Consider the following 16,784-nt stretch of genomic DNA (forward strand, 5'->3'; position numbering starts at 1 on the left):
CGAGGGGCACCAAGGGCAGCATCCGCTCTACTTGGGAAGCTCCTGGTGCAGCAGGAGGGGCGATCTGGGTTTTCCCCCCATGGGCCCTACATGCTGTCAGTATTCATTGAAATGGAGATGAACTGCTAAACGCAGTGTTACATGTGATTTAAGCTGTGTATCTCTGCAGTGTTTCAGGGACACAAGTTAATTAAATCTGTCCTTGTGTCTTTGTCTCCAGAGCCTCGGAGAGGCTGGGGGCCTGGCATCCCTGCTGGGAGTGCAGTTTTCTTTTTCTGATCAACATCCCCATCACATGGGAGACACCAAGCAGAAGACCCAGGAGGCTCTGTTCCGCCCTGGCCAAGCTGCCTTTGGATGCACCTGGATGTGGCCTCTGAGGAGCTTCTGGGGAGCTCAGCGGTCTCCACGAAGCCATTTCTTCCATTTCACCTCATCTCAGCCTCTTCCTGTTTCCTGAAGCTCTCATCTCATGTTGAGCTGAGACGGGGGCATGCACTGTGCTTTTGGGTTTCCTGTTTTCAGGGACTCTGACCTCTGGATCCTGCAGGAACTTCCAGGGCCAGCTCCTTCCTGGAAAGCACACGACCAGCCTGCAAGCCTGCACACGACCTCATCCTGCTGGGTCCTCAGCCACCAGGGACAGGCTCTGCACCCAGAGCCATGGCAGTTCCCTTTCTCACAGTGAAGTCCCCTGTCTTCCCTGCTTCCTCAGCAGGGAAATTGGCGCTTCCTGGTGTGGCCCTGTGTGATGTGATGATGGGCCAGTGTGAAGACCTGTTTTGTGACAGTCATTTACACACCCCCGGCCTTACCACACCTGATGACAGCAGCCGGAAGCAGCAAACCAGACACAAGCAGAGCTGGAAGTGTTCTGGGTCGAGAAGTTAGCTGAACGGAGTCATCCACACTGTCCTAGAAAGGTCCCCATGCCCGCCTGTCCTGCTGCCCCAGGGCTCAGAACAGCCCTGCTCTCGGGGGACCTCCTCCCTTGTCTCCTCTTGGTCTGAAATAAGCTGTGTCTCAGTAACTTTTCCCTTATGGTGAAAGGAGAAAGACTGGACCCAAAGGGCACCCCAAGAGCACAGTCTGTGTCACCTTCCACCCTTAGTCCCAGGAAGGACAGAAAGGTGTTCGTGTGAGGAGAGTCCACACTCCCAGTCACTCTGGCCCCACCAGCCACGCTGAGCACCCGGGGGATGCTATGTGCTCTGATTAGCACCAATGTATCTTTTTTGGTGGTGGCAGTTTTGGGGGTTAGACCTAGGGCTGTCACACTGAATTACATCCTGACCTTTTATATATTTTTTTAAGATGGTTTTTCACTGTTACTTTCCTTCCTCAGTCTCCTGGGGTGCTGAGATTACAGGCAGGTACCACTGTACGTGCCTTGGCCCTAGTGTTTGATAGAAAAAAATAAGCTTTCAGTTAGATGATATTAGCAGAAAAATCAAATCATAATGTAGAATTCCAAAGCACTGGAAGAAAAATGTCATCCAGCAAAAATAAGGAAAATGAAATAAAGTACAAGAGGGCATGGTAAATATCACACATAAAAGACAAGTTAGGAATAGATCTAAGCATACTAGTAATCATGATAAGTAAAAATGGGCTTAAATATTCTCTTAAAAGTCTTTCATAGGGCTGGGGATTTAGCACAGTGGTGTAAGCACCTACTTGGTAAGCACAAGGTCATGAGTTTGATCCCTGGTATAAAAAAAAGTCTTTTAGATTGTATTAAGAAAAGACTTTTCAAGCCTAAAAATATAGTTTATGGAAGAACTTTCTAACACAAATGCCATAGAACAATTGTGAATAAAACATCAAAGGAATTGTGCAATTTACACATGTATTAAAACCCACTGTACCCTGTAAATATACTCTGCAATTATTACGTGTCAGTTCAAGCAAAAGCTGGGGTAAAGCCTTGGGTTTGGTTCCCAGGACCACAAATAAATGAGTGAATAAGCAAGTAATTAAATAAAATAAAACTTTTTAAGGCACAAAAAGATAATTTAAGCAAATGTTCATTGAAATGTAGATACTTACTGCATCAGACAAAAACAGAATTCAAAGGGAAAATTATCACGAGAGAAGAGTTTCATTTTTTAGTTTATAAAGGGCACAATTTAGTTATAAGGAGTAAATCTTTGTGTACCTTAATGACACAGCTGTGCAGCAGGAAAAGCACACACTGACAGATGAACAGAGAAGTGTGTGAGTCCGTAATCATAGGGGAAGATTTTATGAGTCCTTATTTTTCAGATATTCAAAACAAAAATTAACTGAGAATACGAGGGTTTGACTGACATATTTTACTAATTATTACATGTAGAATTTTATGAAAAAGAGACTGCATTAGTTTTACATACCAAAGGTGCATACTGAATAAAAATTGGCCACCAGGTCACAAAGAAAATCTTAATTCCAAAAGTGCAAGATGGTCATGACAAAAATGACTGCAAAAGGGAAAAAAATAAAGAAGGCTATGCATACAGTGATTTAAGAAAAAATCCAACATTGTTAGAAACAGTAACTCCTGGGGTAGAACTGGAGGTGAGTTTGCTATTTTTGCTCCATGTATCAGGCAATTGCTTGAATTCTGAAAAAATGTTGTGTAACTTAAAAGGCTTTTTAAAATCTTCCCACAAGTAAAAGAAAAACCCAAAATAAAAAGTGCAAACACTGAAAAGAGACAAGACTATTATTTGCTGTAACTGTAATCTACTGTAAACAATCTAGAGGATCAACTAAATCACTCTGTGATCCAATAAATGGGACTAAAACACCGCAACTATTTTGCTCCTGACTTGCATAAAAGTCAGTCAGCACTGCTGATGGGTGTGGGAAACACAGTCGCCTCCTGGATGGTGGAGACGCACACTGGTCAGAAGGCGAGCGCCGTCCAGCCGAGCCAACCAGCCTCACACTCACAGCGCCCACACTCCTCACCGCTCCAAGCGGCCCTTTCACACACGGGTGAGGAAACCGGGCCTGCTGCGGGGTCATGGGGAGCGAGCTCAGTGCCCCCCCCCCTCAGAACGTCCCTGGTCACGTTTAGACTGCGGAACATCTCGCAGATTAAAAAGTATGGCACAAAAACTCTGACCGAGCCCGCAGAGCAGATGGTGCCTTGAGAACACACGAGAAGCATCTTGGGCAGGCGCAGCTGCTGGGGCCCAGCTGTGCTCCCCCGCCTGGGCCCGTGCGGTCCCCTCTTGGGGTCTGCAAGAGCCAAATCTGGCACTGCCCCTCCCTTCCGCTGCATCCGGAGGTGGCCAGCGGACCCCGGCGGCTGCAGACGACCTCTGTCTCGATGTCCCCTCCTGTTCTCCTCCATCCTCTGCAGCCGCTGCGCCTGCAGGAGACCCGACTAGCACTGCGGCCGCTCTCCCACAGAGTGCGCGTCGCTGTCACAGTTTTACACAGCGGGGTCCCGTGCACAGCCGTGAGACCCTGGGCTCCAGAGGGCAGAGACACTGCTGGCTGTGCTCACCGTTTGTCTTCAGTGCCTCATGCTCTATGGCCCTGGAGCTGGCGTTCAATAAATCGTTGTCACCCGAGTGCGAGAGTCCATGGATCGCTTTCCTGCAGGACTCGCCCAAGCAGGACTGATGCTCCTGATTGTGCACCTCTCCAGCTGACAAAGTAAGACTTGGAGCAGAGGAAGCCCACTCAGCTCTGTGAGGAGAATGGCTCCGCCTCTCTGGGGGAAGGATCCGGGACAGCGGAGTGGTGTTCCTTTCTCCCTCCTCTGTCTGGAGCTCACAGGAAGCTGGGCTCTTCCAGATACCACAGTCCAGACAGTCTGTTAAGGTATGAATTTGTCTTTTTCTTTTTGAGACAGGGTCTTAGTATGTAGCCTGGAGTTTACAGCAATCCTCCTGCCTCAGCCTCCCAAGTAGTGTATTGCAGGCATACACTACTGTGCCCAGCTGTTAAAATTTCTAACTCTACTCCATGAGTGGCACCTCCTAAACTGGCTCTGTCCTTTTCTGGCAGAGATCATGTGGCCAGGCGACGGTCCAGATGGGACTCAGTTTCTTACAGGAGCTTGAGTGCAACTGGTCTCATCCAGGACAGGGCATGTGACAGAGAGTTGTCTGGACCACAGAAGCAGCTACTGAATCATCAGTCCCAAATTTGGGAACAAATCCATGAAGGATGAGTGGACTGAGCAGCAGTTTGGGGGGCCTTGTTCCACGGCCCCTCCCCTGAGAACCCCGAGGGCAGAGGAGTGATCCAGACACTGCCCTACCTCCAGGGGCTAATGTGACCCTTGCTTCCACAAGCAGAGAAGTGGGTAAGGCAACATACAGTGAGGGACGGAGAGGTTAAGGAGCATGAAGACAAGACACCAGATGGTCCCTGGACGTAAACCGAGCCCCTGCCCTCCCAGTTTCTGCTTCCAGTCCTGATGAGACTGGGCTGGGCTTCCGGTTCTGATATCGCACAAGTTACTGCTCCTTTTTCCAACAGATTCTAATTTGTGCTTGATTTGTGTCCCATGTAAGTGGAGACAGAGAAGGAAGAAGAGGAGAGACCGCTGAGAGGCCCTTCAAATGAGGAAATGCCACCTCTCTGGACAGACTGGAAGAGGGTGTGGATGGAGAGGAAGGGGGCTTTGCCATTGGCTGAACAACTCCTCATTCCAGGCATGGGGTTAGGGACCTCTCGCATACCAGTTCTCTGAACTGCAAGAAACTAATGCACCAGGTTAGTATTATCACTTGACAGGGGAGGAAGTGGAGGCTCAGAGAGGTCGTGCAGTGTCCCCAGGCTGTGAGATCAGCAGATGGCGTGAAAATGGGTATGAAGCTGGCACTGTGAGCAAAGAGGGCGATGCCACTGGCTCCTGCCTAGAAGACTGAGCAGCTGCTGAGAAGCAGGACATGCATGGCTTGGGGAGGGGACGCCACCTCTGTCTAGATACGCAGCTGCACAATGGTCTCTTGTCCTGACTATGGTGGATCACCATCATCCACGCTGCAGAATGAATCAGATACCTTGGCTCTGGAAAGTTCCTTCTCTGCCCTCAGCCCTGTCTCATTTCCTCCTCTGACATGAAAGGGTACAATTAACATTCTAACATTCTAACCTTCCCAGGCAAATGCCTGTCTGACCTGTCACTCAGGCCAGAACAGAGCTCGCTCAAGGTCGAGGAGGACTGGTATACTTACTGACTGGGTTTGCTGGGAAGACTGGCAAGGGACAAGGGGGAGGGGTGGGCAAGGAGGGGGAGGGGAGCGGAGCAGCAGGCCTTCGCTGTCCCCAGACGCCTTGCCTGGAGCCTCCTGCTTCAGGCTCCACATTGTCCCCAGAGCTGGCTGATGGTGCTGGAAGCTGCCCTTCCATACACACACACAGCACATGCATGGTTTCCATGGAAACATCTCACAAGGAGGGTGCTGGATCCCTCCTGTCTGTGGCCTTGGATAAACAATGTATCGGATGTTTCTCAGAAGTCCAGAACCTTCCCTCTACCTCCTCTAATGTGGTTTACAAGCATCCTCTGTACAAAAAGCAGCTGAAATGAAAAGTTTGGTGTACACGGTCTTCAATAGGTAGTTTAAAAATCATCTGTGCTTATTTCCTAAGCCAAGTGTGCGTGAGCATCTATGTGTGTGAAATTCATAGCCTTGGAACCTGCTCAGGAGTACAGAGGGTCCCTGACTTCTGTCTGACCCCTCACCTGTCGACGGGAGCTAGAGCTGGTTGCTACTCAGCTAAGGGCTCATTCATCCATTCATCCATCCATCCAGTCATCCATCCATCCATTCATTCATTCCCACACTCCTGCCTGCATGAAGCCTGCCTCTGCAGCAGCCCTGCAGCCCAGCTGGAGACACCAGGGACACACAGGAAGAAAGAAGCAGTGGCCACCATGGACAGGGATGGGCAAATCCAGACCACAGGCGGGGGACGCAAGTGAGCCAGCCCAAGTGTCCAAGCCACTCGTTCAGCTGTCCCTGTCAGCAGCCTTTCCCTTTCTCCCCATGATGCTGAGGACTTGGGATGGACCACCACCTTTCTCCTCCAAGACCACCTGTTGCAGAGGGGATTCCAGGCACCCTGGGGCCCCCGGCCCTGTTTTCAGCTGACTTTGCTGATGTTTTCGTAGCAAAAAGCAGCACCAGGGGCATTGAATCAGGGTCTGGGGGCAAAACCATTCGCCCTGTTCCTGGCTACGTGGGTGGCCCCTGAAGCCCAGTGCGCTCACCTGCGAGGTGGGGGTGCAGTGTCTGAAGGGCCTAGGGAGGGGGTCAAGTGAACAAGCAGCCACAAGGCCGCTGGCTCTGTGCTCTGACCCCCAGGGAGAGTTGTTTGTGTCTCTTCTCACCCACTTCCCAGCCTCCCATCTCCTGAGTGCCGCCAACTATTTGCTGTCTGCAGTCGCTGCTCCCTGGATCCCAGGGTTGCCTGGGAGCCCCAGCTTCTACCAGACCCGCATGATGTGTGATGTTGTGTCATTCATGTGTCCCCTGCATGGGTCACAGGATCCCCAGATCCAGTTCCTTCTGTGTGCGTCTGTGGGACTGCTTCCAGATAAGGCTGGGGTCTCTGGAGTGGACAGCAGCGGAGCAGAGGTTCTTGCCCCAGATAGACACTGTCCAGGCTGCTGGGGGTGATCAGACAGCAGTTCAAGGAATGAGGAATTTACGCTGCTTTTTCTTGTGCTACTGGAGCTGGGAAATCTCCCATCTCCTCTTGCCTTCAGATAGGGATTTACATCATTGGTTCTACAGCTCTAAGGCCTTCAAGTTCAGCTCGGACTGTAACTTGGCTCTCCTGCTTCTCCAGGTTGTGAGCGTTTTTAAGAGGTGATCAAAAATGTGGCGAAAGCTGCTGTGGAGTTTTATCCAGCAGAAAGGCAGACTCAGAAAAACATGGTGTGTCCTTAAACACCCTGTCCACCGAATCTGGAACAGTGTGACTGGACACTCTGATTCCCCTTCCTTTGGGACCTGCTGGATAAACAGTTCTAGTATGTGTGTGTGTGTGTGTGTGTGTGTGTGTGTGTGTGTGTAGTGCTATGTGGATTAAACTCAGGACTCAGCCATGCCAGGCTCTACTACTGAGCTATATCCCCAACCTGATAGTTCCAGGTTTATATTTTATTTGTTTTGAGAAATGGTCTTCACATTTTCCTTAATAGCTGCTGTGCCAATTTATATGCCCACCAACAATGTTCAAGATATGTTATGGCTTACATCTGGATGGCCCCACCCACTCCAAAAGCCTCAGTGCTCAGAGGTGGTACTTCCGGGAGGTGGATCTAGGGTGTGTGATACTGCGATTAAGGGCGGGCATGGGTAATGGAAGTTACACCCTGGATGTGGGTGGCACTGTCATGGTTTATGTCGGTGGCCGCCAAGCCTCATGCCTTTGCATTATGCATTTGTGATTGGTTCATTGTCTAGTGCTTGGATTGGGGGTGTGAGGGCTACACCTGCCAAGGGGTGGAGCCAGGATGTGATGTAATAGCAGGAAGAAGGAGTGTCTCTCTCTCTTGCTGGTTTCTGCTTTGCTGTTTGCAAGGCAAACCCTGCCTTGGAGCCAACCGAGTATGGATGGAAACTGTAAGAAATAAATCTTTTCTTTCCCAACTTTGGACATCAGGTATTTTGTCTCAGCGACAAGATAAAAGTAACTAAGACAGGCACCAATCAATAGGCTTGTAGTCTGGGTGGAACAGAAAAAGGGCAGAAAGAAGGCAGGCTCACTGCTGCTGCTGCTGCTGCTGCTGCTTCCCTGCTCCGGCCTGCCCTTCATGGCTTTTCTCCTCTGAGACGCCCAGCTGCCGTTCTGCCCTGCCTTGGAGCCAGCTGACTGTGGACTAAAGCTCTACCAACTGCGAACTGAAATGCACCTTTCCTCCTTTAACATGAGGGTGGCGGGAATTTTTCTCAATGAGAAAAGTAACTAAGACATCTTTTCCCAACATTCTGACCAGTACTTACCTTTTATCATTTTTTAAAAAACTGGATCTACAGATAATTCTATTGAAATTGAAGAAATAATGCAACAGTCTTCCTGTGTTGTGGAACACCATCCCCAAGCCATTTCCCATGCTCGTGGTACAGAGTTCACACGATAAGGAATTAAAAGAAAAAAAGAAGTCATTTTTATATAGAAACCTGACTGCCTCACATCATGGTGGAATATTTACAGATCTTTATGTTTTACATATAGTATTCCCTTTATGTTTTTGTGCTCCTTTGTGTCCCTATCAAGGGGCCCTGGTCTTTCCCCTGGCTGACCCAGAAGGGGTGAGGCTACCGCAGTGGAAGAGTGCCGGGCTCCTCACAGCACTCCGGGCACCCAGCCTGGTGTGTGGTCCCTTATCACGGGACGGGGCCCTCCCAGGCGGGAGGTGGGTGTGTAACTGGTGCAGAGGCAAGGGAGATGGAATAGGTGGCCCAGGGCAACGCTCCGTAGGTGCAGGCACCCACAGCCTGTCCTGACTCCAGCCTGTACTCTTTCTCGCCTACAGGGCAGTAGCTGCTTCCACTAGGGAGGAGTTAGCCAAGCGCTGGGAAAGACAGAAGTTGCCCGCACCAGTCCGCAATCCTATCCACAGACTCTGGAAGCAGAACGAACGGCAGGGTAGGTGGGAAGGATCAGCCTTGTCCAACACCGGAGGAATCACGGTGGTAAACCTAGGGGTGCAGGGAATGTGGAAGCGGGAGCTTGTGCAGAGCTCAGGAAGTCCGGGGCTGGGGAAGGCGGACTTTGCTGTAAAGCGCGGTAGCTTCCAGCAGGGCGGCGCTAGGCATGCTTGGAAGAAAGCGGGTGGGCAGGGAACCAGGTGCTCCTGAGGGCGCATGCGCCCTGCCCACTTCTTCTAGGGCACCTCTGCCAGGCCTCTTCTGCCGGTTCTTGGTGACGTGAAGGGTTCAAAGCCACCTGGTGACCAGGGCCACCTGCCTTGGGTGGCAGGTGCTGTTACTGCCCCACCCTTCACTCTCTGCTTTCCACAAGTTAGGGCTCCCTTGTTTATCTTTTTTAAAAAAATTTTTGAGAAAGTGTCTCACTATGTAGTTCAGGCGACCGCCCTGCCTCAGCTTCCCAAGTACTGGGATCACAGGTGTGAGGCGCCACATCTGGCCCTCTTGTATCTTTTTAATAGTAGCTATACTAACAGGTATGAGGCAACTCTTCACAGTGGTTTTAACTTGCATTTCTCTAACAAACAGGGATGTTAAATTTTTTTTCATGTATGTGTTAAATCTTCTTTTCAAGGAATGGCTGTTCAGATCGTTTGCCTATTTCACTGCTGTTGCTGTATCATCAGGCTGGCCTTGGATTTACTGTGTAGCCGTGGCTGGCCTTGAACTCATTATCCACCTACCCTGGCCTCCTGAGTGCTGGAAAAGTGTGCACCACCACACCTGACTGCCCATGTTTGAAATTGGGTTATCATTTCTTTCTGTTGAGTTGTTTGAGTCCCTTCTACATGCTGAGATTTAAGCTTTGGCCAGTGTTGGCTTAAGGGAGGGGTTGCTTTGAGCACCTTCCTGCATCTGCCAGGCTGGTCTCAGCACCTAAGCAAAAGTAAACAGCTGCAAGTGACAGCCCATGCCTGTCATTCTAGCACTGTTGGAGGCTGAGGCAGGAAGATGGCAAGTTTGAGCCTCAGCCTGGGCAATTTAGCAACTTAGTGTGACCCTGTCTCAAAATACAACAGGGCTGGAGATATAGTGTGTTGAGAAGGCCCTGGTTTCAATCACTAGTGCTTAATACATACATACATACAAACATACATACATACATACAAACATACATACATACCTACATACATACAACATACATACATACATACATACATACATAAAAGAAACAGCTCCTGGTCCCCAGGGTCTGTGTCCTGGCTGGCAGGCTGGCAGGTGTAGTCCAGCATCTGTGTGGCAGGAACTGTCAGTGTTAGGCTTTGGTTTGTGCCATTTCATCATTTCCAGGCCCCACTTCCCCAGCATAGCTGCTGGTTAGCTCTCCAGAGCTGCAGGAGCTCAGCACAGGAGCCTTGAGAAGGCCTTGCATTCAGCTAATTGTACAGTGGCTTCCAGCCCCCTAGTCCTGTCCCTATGGGGCCCTGGGCAGCAGCCACAGCCGGAAGACTCTGTGGGCTATGCAGCTACGCAGGCCACACCTCGGATTGCTGAGAGATGACCGCTTTCCTCTCCACCCCCCTCTGCGATCACTCATTGTTCTTGTCACAAATTGAAGACAAAAGCCAAGCAGAGCTTAGCGAATCCCACGGCCCTACTCCTGACACCTCCCTTTTAGAAGAGCGGTTGACAACTGGTTCCCATGGCAACAGGCTTTCTTTGCAATAATTTCCTGTTCTGTGCCACAGACCCCCACCTTTTTCCTCTGGGGAGGAATGGCCAGCCCTGAAAATCTGAAAATGAGACCAGAAGAGAGAAGGGGAGGCCACTGAGAAAGAAGCCGGCAGGACAGCAGGGGTGGGGTCAGCTCTCTGGCCCAGGAGACACTGCCCAAGGTCCCTCTCCTCAGAGCTGCACTGGTGCTGAATTTGCAAAAAGCTGAGGCAGCATCAGCAGGCGCTATTTAGAGCACCGCAACAGAAGTGCGGAGCGCTCTCTTTTTGGAGAAGGGCCATGTTTGCACACCGTGCAGTGGTGCCTGTCCCAAAGCTGCTGGCTTCCTCTTCCCATCAGAGAAGAACTGGCCCCATCCCCTGCCCTCATTCTTGTCTCCACCAAGAAGAAGATGTTGGGAGCCCAGGCTGGGTTCCTGCCGTGGGATGAATTGTGTCTCCCTAAACCTATTTGTTGAAGCCCCAGCCTCTGGTCCCACAGGCTGTGATGATACTTGGAGATGTGGCCTTTAAAGAGGTGACTGCAGAAAGGGAGGCTCTCAGTGGGTCCCTGATCCAGCCCGTGTCCTTATAAGAAGAGACGGGACACAGACACACTGGGGTTTACATGCAGACAGCACAGGCCATGGGAGGAGAGAGGAGCCAGCTGCTGTAACAAGTCCAGCTGCTGCAACAAAATTGCATCCGCCAGCTGGTTTATGTGCAACAGATTTCTCAAAGTCTTGGAGGCTGGGAAGTCCAAGACCCCGGGTTCAGTGTTTGCCAAGGGCGGGTTTTCTGGTGCATAGATGGTGGCTTCGCTGTGTCCTCAGATGGTGGCAGAGCCAAGTGAGCTGTCCAGGGTCCCCTTTGTAAGGGGATGAGTGGCGGTGCTGACTCCTCCCTCACTTCCCTAATCCCAACCCAGCGGGGGTTAGGGTGTCCATGTCTAAATCTGGGGAGGGACACAAATGATTACCCTACAGCAGTGACAAGGCAAGACAAGGGGCCTCTGCAGAAAACAGCTCTGAAATTCCCTTGCTCTTGACTTTGCACCCTCCCGATCTGCAGAGAAAGAAGTCTCTTCGCAGTCTGTCATGGCAGCTTGTGCTGACTAACACAGCTTCCCGCCCTGGCCACAGAGGGGCCACTGTCAGACAAGAGCCCAGAGCAGCCAATTGCAGGCCCCTGCCTCCCAGCCCTGTTCCAGGATGGACAGTGCCACCCAGAGTGCTGAGCAGACCACAGCCTCACCTGCTGGCCTGTGATGCCCCATGTCCTGATCCATCCCCAGGTCTGTTCTGGATACAGTGTTCCGTAGAGGCCGAGTTACCACTGTTAGTAGCAAAAGGACTTGCTTTAGTCATTTTCTTGTCTCCGGCACCCATAGCTTAAAGGAGGGAAGGTTTATTTGGCTTACAGTTTCTGGTGGGTTCAGTCCATGGCTGCTTGTTCCATGCCAGAAGGGCCAGGTAGAGGAAAGTTTATAGCATGGTGATCAAGAAGCAAAGAGAGAGGGAGATGCCAAGGACCAGAACACAGCCTTCCAGGGATCCACACTTCCAGCAGGGCCATCTTCATGATCCAATCATCTGCCAAACAGTGTGACTTTGGGGGGACATTCTTGACCTAAAGATTAACAGAAAGCAAAAGCAGGTCTAAGTGGTGCCACTGCTGAGGCCCTGGCGAGGCGTCTCAGATGTGCTTTGGCGTCCTCCACTCACCCACCTTTGCCATACTGTTCATGTTTGTGCCATCCCTCCATAGGACTCTCTGAGACTGGGATGTTTGCTTGGTTCTCTTTGTATCCCAACATCAGGAAGAAGCTGAATAAATGTTTCTAAAGAAATTAACACATGGTATTTTTACCAAGAGTCAGGAAATGTCAGGGTGTAAAGCTAAAAGAGAAATTACTTGTCTTTTATCCCCCTGACCCCTGTCACCGTGCCTGGCTTGTTGTTAATATCCTTTTGGAGAGGGACACGCAGAGGCAAAGAAAGGGGAGCATGAATGCCTGAGTCACACAGAAGCAAAACAGAGACAAAACACAAGATTTCCGGCTCTGCCACTCAGCCAGCTGACACACAGACTGCGACAGACCTCTGCCGGGAGACACAGCCACCCTTCTGTGGGGTGTGTTCTCTGGGGGGCAGTAAGCAAGTGCAAATATTCTCACCATGCTCACAGGACCCCACCTCCTGGGTGTTCTTACTGGCATGTACCTCTTTCACCTCTCCGTTCCTTGGGTTAAAAGTATCAGTGGCTCCCAATGTCTACAGAGCCAAGGGAAGTCTGCTCGTCAGAAGCCCACAGATTTTTAGAAATGAATTAATGAATAAATAAAGGCAGGAAAGATTCCTTCCTTCCCTATGCATACAAAGCCCTCTGCAGTCTGGTCCCTTGCTCTCTACACCCTCTGACTTAACTCTTTGCTTCAGCTGGCTTCAGTGTCCTCTGGGAAATGTGAAGTGTGTCATTGCACTCATGCAGGACACAGACTCACCACATTCTTTTACCCTCAGGACCTCTGCCTCCACTTTGGGTGTGGGGACTGAACCCAGAGCCCCGAGCATGCTAAGCACACCGAAGCTGAGCTGCACCTCCCACCCTTTGTCTTCTTTATTTGTCCATCACCAAGTTTGTGGAAGACAACTCCAGTGACTCCTTGAATCAAAACAATTGCTGTGACTTTGAATACTTGGAGACTCATTTCCTTATACTGATATGTAAAAAGCTGGCTAGGATATTTCCTTCTCTCTTCAATTGGCTCTGAGCATTGCAAATAAGGCTAGCCAAGGTGCAAATGTGCAACATCTATAGCCATCAGACAGTCCTGTTTCCTTGCATGGTCCTCTCCTCAACAGGATTGAGCTGGGGAGATGTTAGAGCAAACAGCTCAGGGAATGTCAACTGGATACAAGCCTCAAGATAGGAGGCTATTACTCCCCAGGGAACAAGAATTTGCATATCAGAAACCTAAACCATAGCCCCCCAAAACAATTCCAGTGCTACCTTAATTGGGTTATGTAAATTGATCCTTCTGCATATCTTTATCTCTGCAAATTACAGAGATGCTATTCTTGCACCTGGTCAGCCAGCTCAAGTCACTCAGTAATCCCAGACATCCTCACTATCACTCATCCCTGAGCCACCCCACCTTCTTCACAAGAGAATAAATGCTGGGAGAGGCCTGGGACCGAGGCCTTTGTCCACATGTCCTCGCAAGGATTGGACTTAGGACCCCTTGGCTGCCCTTAATGTGGAACATGTCCTGGTGTCTTTACTCTCGCTGTGGGTTGGATTGGTGATGGTAGATTGGGATTAACTTGCTAGGATTCCAATAATGTCTCAATGGAATTACAAATGTAACTTTTTGGATTGTGAGGAAAACTAGAAAGAGGATTACAATACTTGGGTAATTGAACTTGATATTTAGGTTTACAATAAAGTTGTTCTCATCTTCCAGCCTTACCAAAGCCTCCTTCTTTCTGCAGTGCACAGATAGGAGCCAGGAGGATTTGGAGTCTAGGAGGAGCCGGGGAGAGAAAGGAAGGGGCAGAGACAGAGGTGCGGCCTTTGCACAAGTGGAGGCTGTGAGCTCACCTAAGTCACAAACTCTGCAGCTGAAACCCCTTGAGTATGCAGTGGGGCTTCAGACTAGACACTTCTGGCTGGATGCCCAGTGCCACCCACCCAACGAGTGTCTGACTGTCCTAGCAAAGGGTTTGTGCCTCTTCTCTGCCTCATGCAGGGAAGAGGCCACTGTTCGTGTTCACAACACTGCTATCTCGAGCCTGTGACCCTTGGTTGTCCTTTTTTTGTAAAAGGAGGCAGCTGCATGGAAAACTAGCTCCCAGCACCAGCACCGGGCTCCTGGGTTCTTAGCAAAGATTCAAGTGTCTGCAAACAGTCACGCCCGGGAAACAGCCCTGCACATCGCCAGGTGAAGAAACCCACAGAGAAGTATTGTCCCCTGAAATCAGAGGGCCCAGTAGCATCTGAGTTATGACCTGGATCACCATGTAGACTCCAGGAGGATTGTAGGTTAGAAGTAGGGCTCAATCAACCCTATTCTGAGCTCTCTGACAAGGCTTTCAAAAAGCCTTAAAACTTTATAGCACATTAATAATGAAAAAAGTTTTGTGCAAAGAAGCTGAGATAATTCCTTGTCAGCCGGTGAGCAACACAAGAAATTACTAAAGGGATTTCCTCGGGCTGAAGGAACTAGAGATATCACACAGGAGTAAATATAAAATATATTTGCTCTCAATTTTTAATCTCTTTAAAAGAATTTAAATGAGAAGACTTCTATTTTCAGCCAAGATGGAGTAAAATTGTTTACTTTGTATTTGTGTGTATGACATAGCTAGAAGAATATATTAAATATCGATCTGTTCAAAGAAATTGAGTATCCTAGGACTAGCTGGTAGACAAAGTGACCCCAGGATTGCTGCCATGCACTGCCTGGAGGGAACCTGAGGGCCACAGTACTGGGTGAGGAACCCAGGTGAGACTCGATGGTCTTCGTGCAGAGATGGAGCTAGGTGTGGAAGTGGGCTAAGTTGCTTGAGTCACCAGGGCCACTTCCCTAGCATATTTGTCTGAGCACAGTCCTAGCCTATTTGCCAGAGGGAGAAGGTGGCACAATACTAGATTTACTCCAAAACTTGCCATTTTATGTCCTTAGAAATAGAGATAAGCATCAAAAACACAGAGCTGCATACTTTAGCCTCAAAACTAGCAGAAAGATAAAGAATAAGGATTAACTCTACTGGCCCTGAATCAAGGCCGACAGCTTCTGTCGATGTCTTTCTATGGTCTGTTGGCCATTTCAGAACTGGGGAGGTGAAATGGTCAATTCATTACAAAGAAACAGCTTGAAGCAAACCCCACCACCACCACCCTGTGAGCGGCTGTGAGCATGGCAGGCTGCAGCAGCCCAGGATGGGAGCCACTGGTGTTTACTGGGACCTGTGCCATGCTGGGACCTGGAGTGCCAGGAAACCAAACAACTTCTCCCCCTCCCTTTCCCCCCGTTTTGTTTTGTTGAACTTCTATTTTGAAGAGAACGAGAGACTCTATGACAGCCACTGGTGTCTTCTCTATTGTCTGGTTTTGAAGACCTAAAACATCTTCTTCATTCTGTTCAGATCAGTTTTATACTATGCTGTTTTGTATGAATTCTCTGTATGCGAAGACATGGACAACTATTTGGAAGAAAACAAGAGACAATATGATAAACAGTGAAGATTTCAGGTCATCTAGCTTTGAAATTTATATCTTTTACATTGCTTTCTTATGTTCTATTTTGTTCTGTTTTGTTGTGTTTAATTTTACCCCCTTTTTAAAAAAAAAGTCACTTTGAAAAAAAAAGAATAACTTTGGGCACAGCACCTGCCTGGCAAGTGCAAGGCTCTGAGTTCAATTCCTCAGTCCAAAAAATAAATAAATAAATAAAAATAAAAAAGTAGTAGGAGAAGAAATACTCTAGGAAAGCAGGAAGGAAAGTGGAGGATGAGTACAGCTAAGAAAAAAAAAAGCTGGCAAATAGAAAACACATATCAGATGCACATACAAACATGGCCTAATTAACTTTAAACACATTGGTAATAAAAATAAATGTAAATGAACAAACTTGCTAACTAAATTACAGGGTCATTATATTTTAAAACCGATATTATTTTCAGGTTCATTTGCATTCGAACCTGAAAATAAATGGTAAGTATACTTTAAGATATAAAAAGACAAAAAAAAAAAGTCAAGCATTATAGGAATAAACTCAAAATTTCACAGAGTGGGAAATTTTTAACATAGTTGAATTAGAAAATGATAGGTAAAGTAGTTATATATATATTTTATATTTACTCCTGTGTGATATCTCTAGTTCCTTCAGCCCGAGGAAATCCCTTTAGTAAATTTCAAAGCTAGATGACCTGAAATCTTCACTGTTTATCATATTGTCTCTTGTTTTCTTCCAAATAGTTGTCGCATACAGAGAATTCATACAAAACAGCATAGAAGACTGACAAATTTATGCTTCTATGTAAGAAAACATAGATAAAATGAAAACAAATTTTAAAACCTGAACGACTAAAATTGACAAAAGTAAAAAAGAAAACCTGCATAGTCTAAGGGAGCAACCCAGTCCGAAGGCCACCTTCCTCCCAATTGTCCCTGCCCCGTCCCCTGGCCAGCATCTCCAGGTACAACCCAGTTTCAGATTACTTTAAAGGCACAGTTCTACTAAGTTTTGGCTACAGAAGTATTCCCGTTTATCCAGTGGCTTAGAGATGTTATTACCGTACCTTTTGGTCTCCATATTTTCTCATCATGAGTCAGCAGGGATCCCTAACATTTCCTCTGTCCACTTTCAACATGTTACCTTTGCCTTTAGTTTACAACAGCCCTTATGATGTGCCTGTGTATTAATGCTCTTCGTTATTTATTCTGCTTGGAATTGACA

The 16,784-nt window shown here is 48.5% G+C and overlaps 1 long non-coding RNA gene and 1 pseudogene across 1 annotated transcript; both read left to right on the forward strand.

Moving 5' to 3' along the window:
- Nucleotides 1–7,310: 7,310 nt before the first annotated feature.
- On the forward strand, nucleotides 7,311–13,788 carry LOC134472733 (uncharacterized). Its single transcript, XR_010042663.1, has 3 exons — nucleotides 7,311–7,580; nucleotides 8,495–8,607; nucleotides 12,844–13,788. It is a non-coding gene; the product is annotated as an uncharacterized LOC134472733 (long non-coding RNA).
- A 1,304-nt stretch (nucleotides 13,789–15,092) lies between these two features.
- LOC111754509 (small nucleolar RNA SNORA2/SNORA34 family) lies at nucleotides 15,093–15,199 on the forward strand (annotated as a pseudogene).
- The last annotated feature ends 1,585 nt before the right edge of the window (nucleotides 15,200–16,784 follow it).

This window comes from Cavia porcellus, unplaced genomic scaffold (genome assembly GCF_034190915.1).
Source record: "Cavia porcellus strain 051 isolate PalLab524CR breed Dunkin Hartley unplaced genomic scaffold, mCavPor4.1 scaffold_24, whole genome shotgun sequence".
NCBI lineage: Eukaryota > Metazoa > Chordata > Mammalia > Rodentia > Caviidae > Cavia > Cavia porcellus.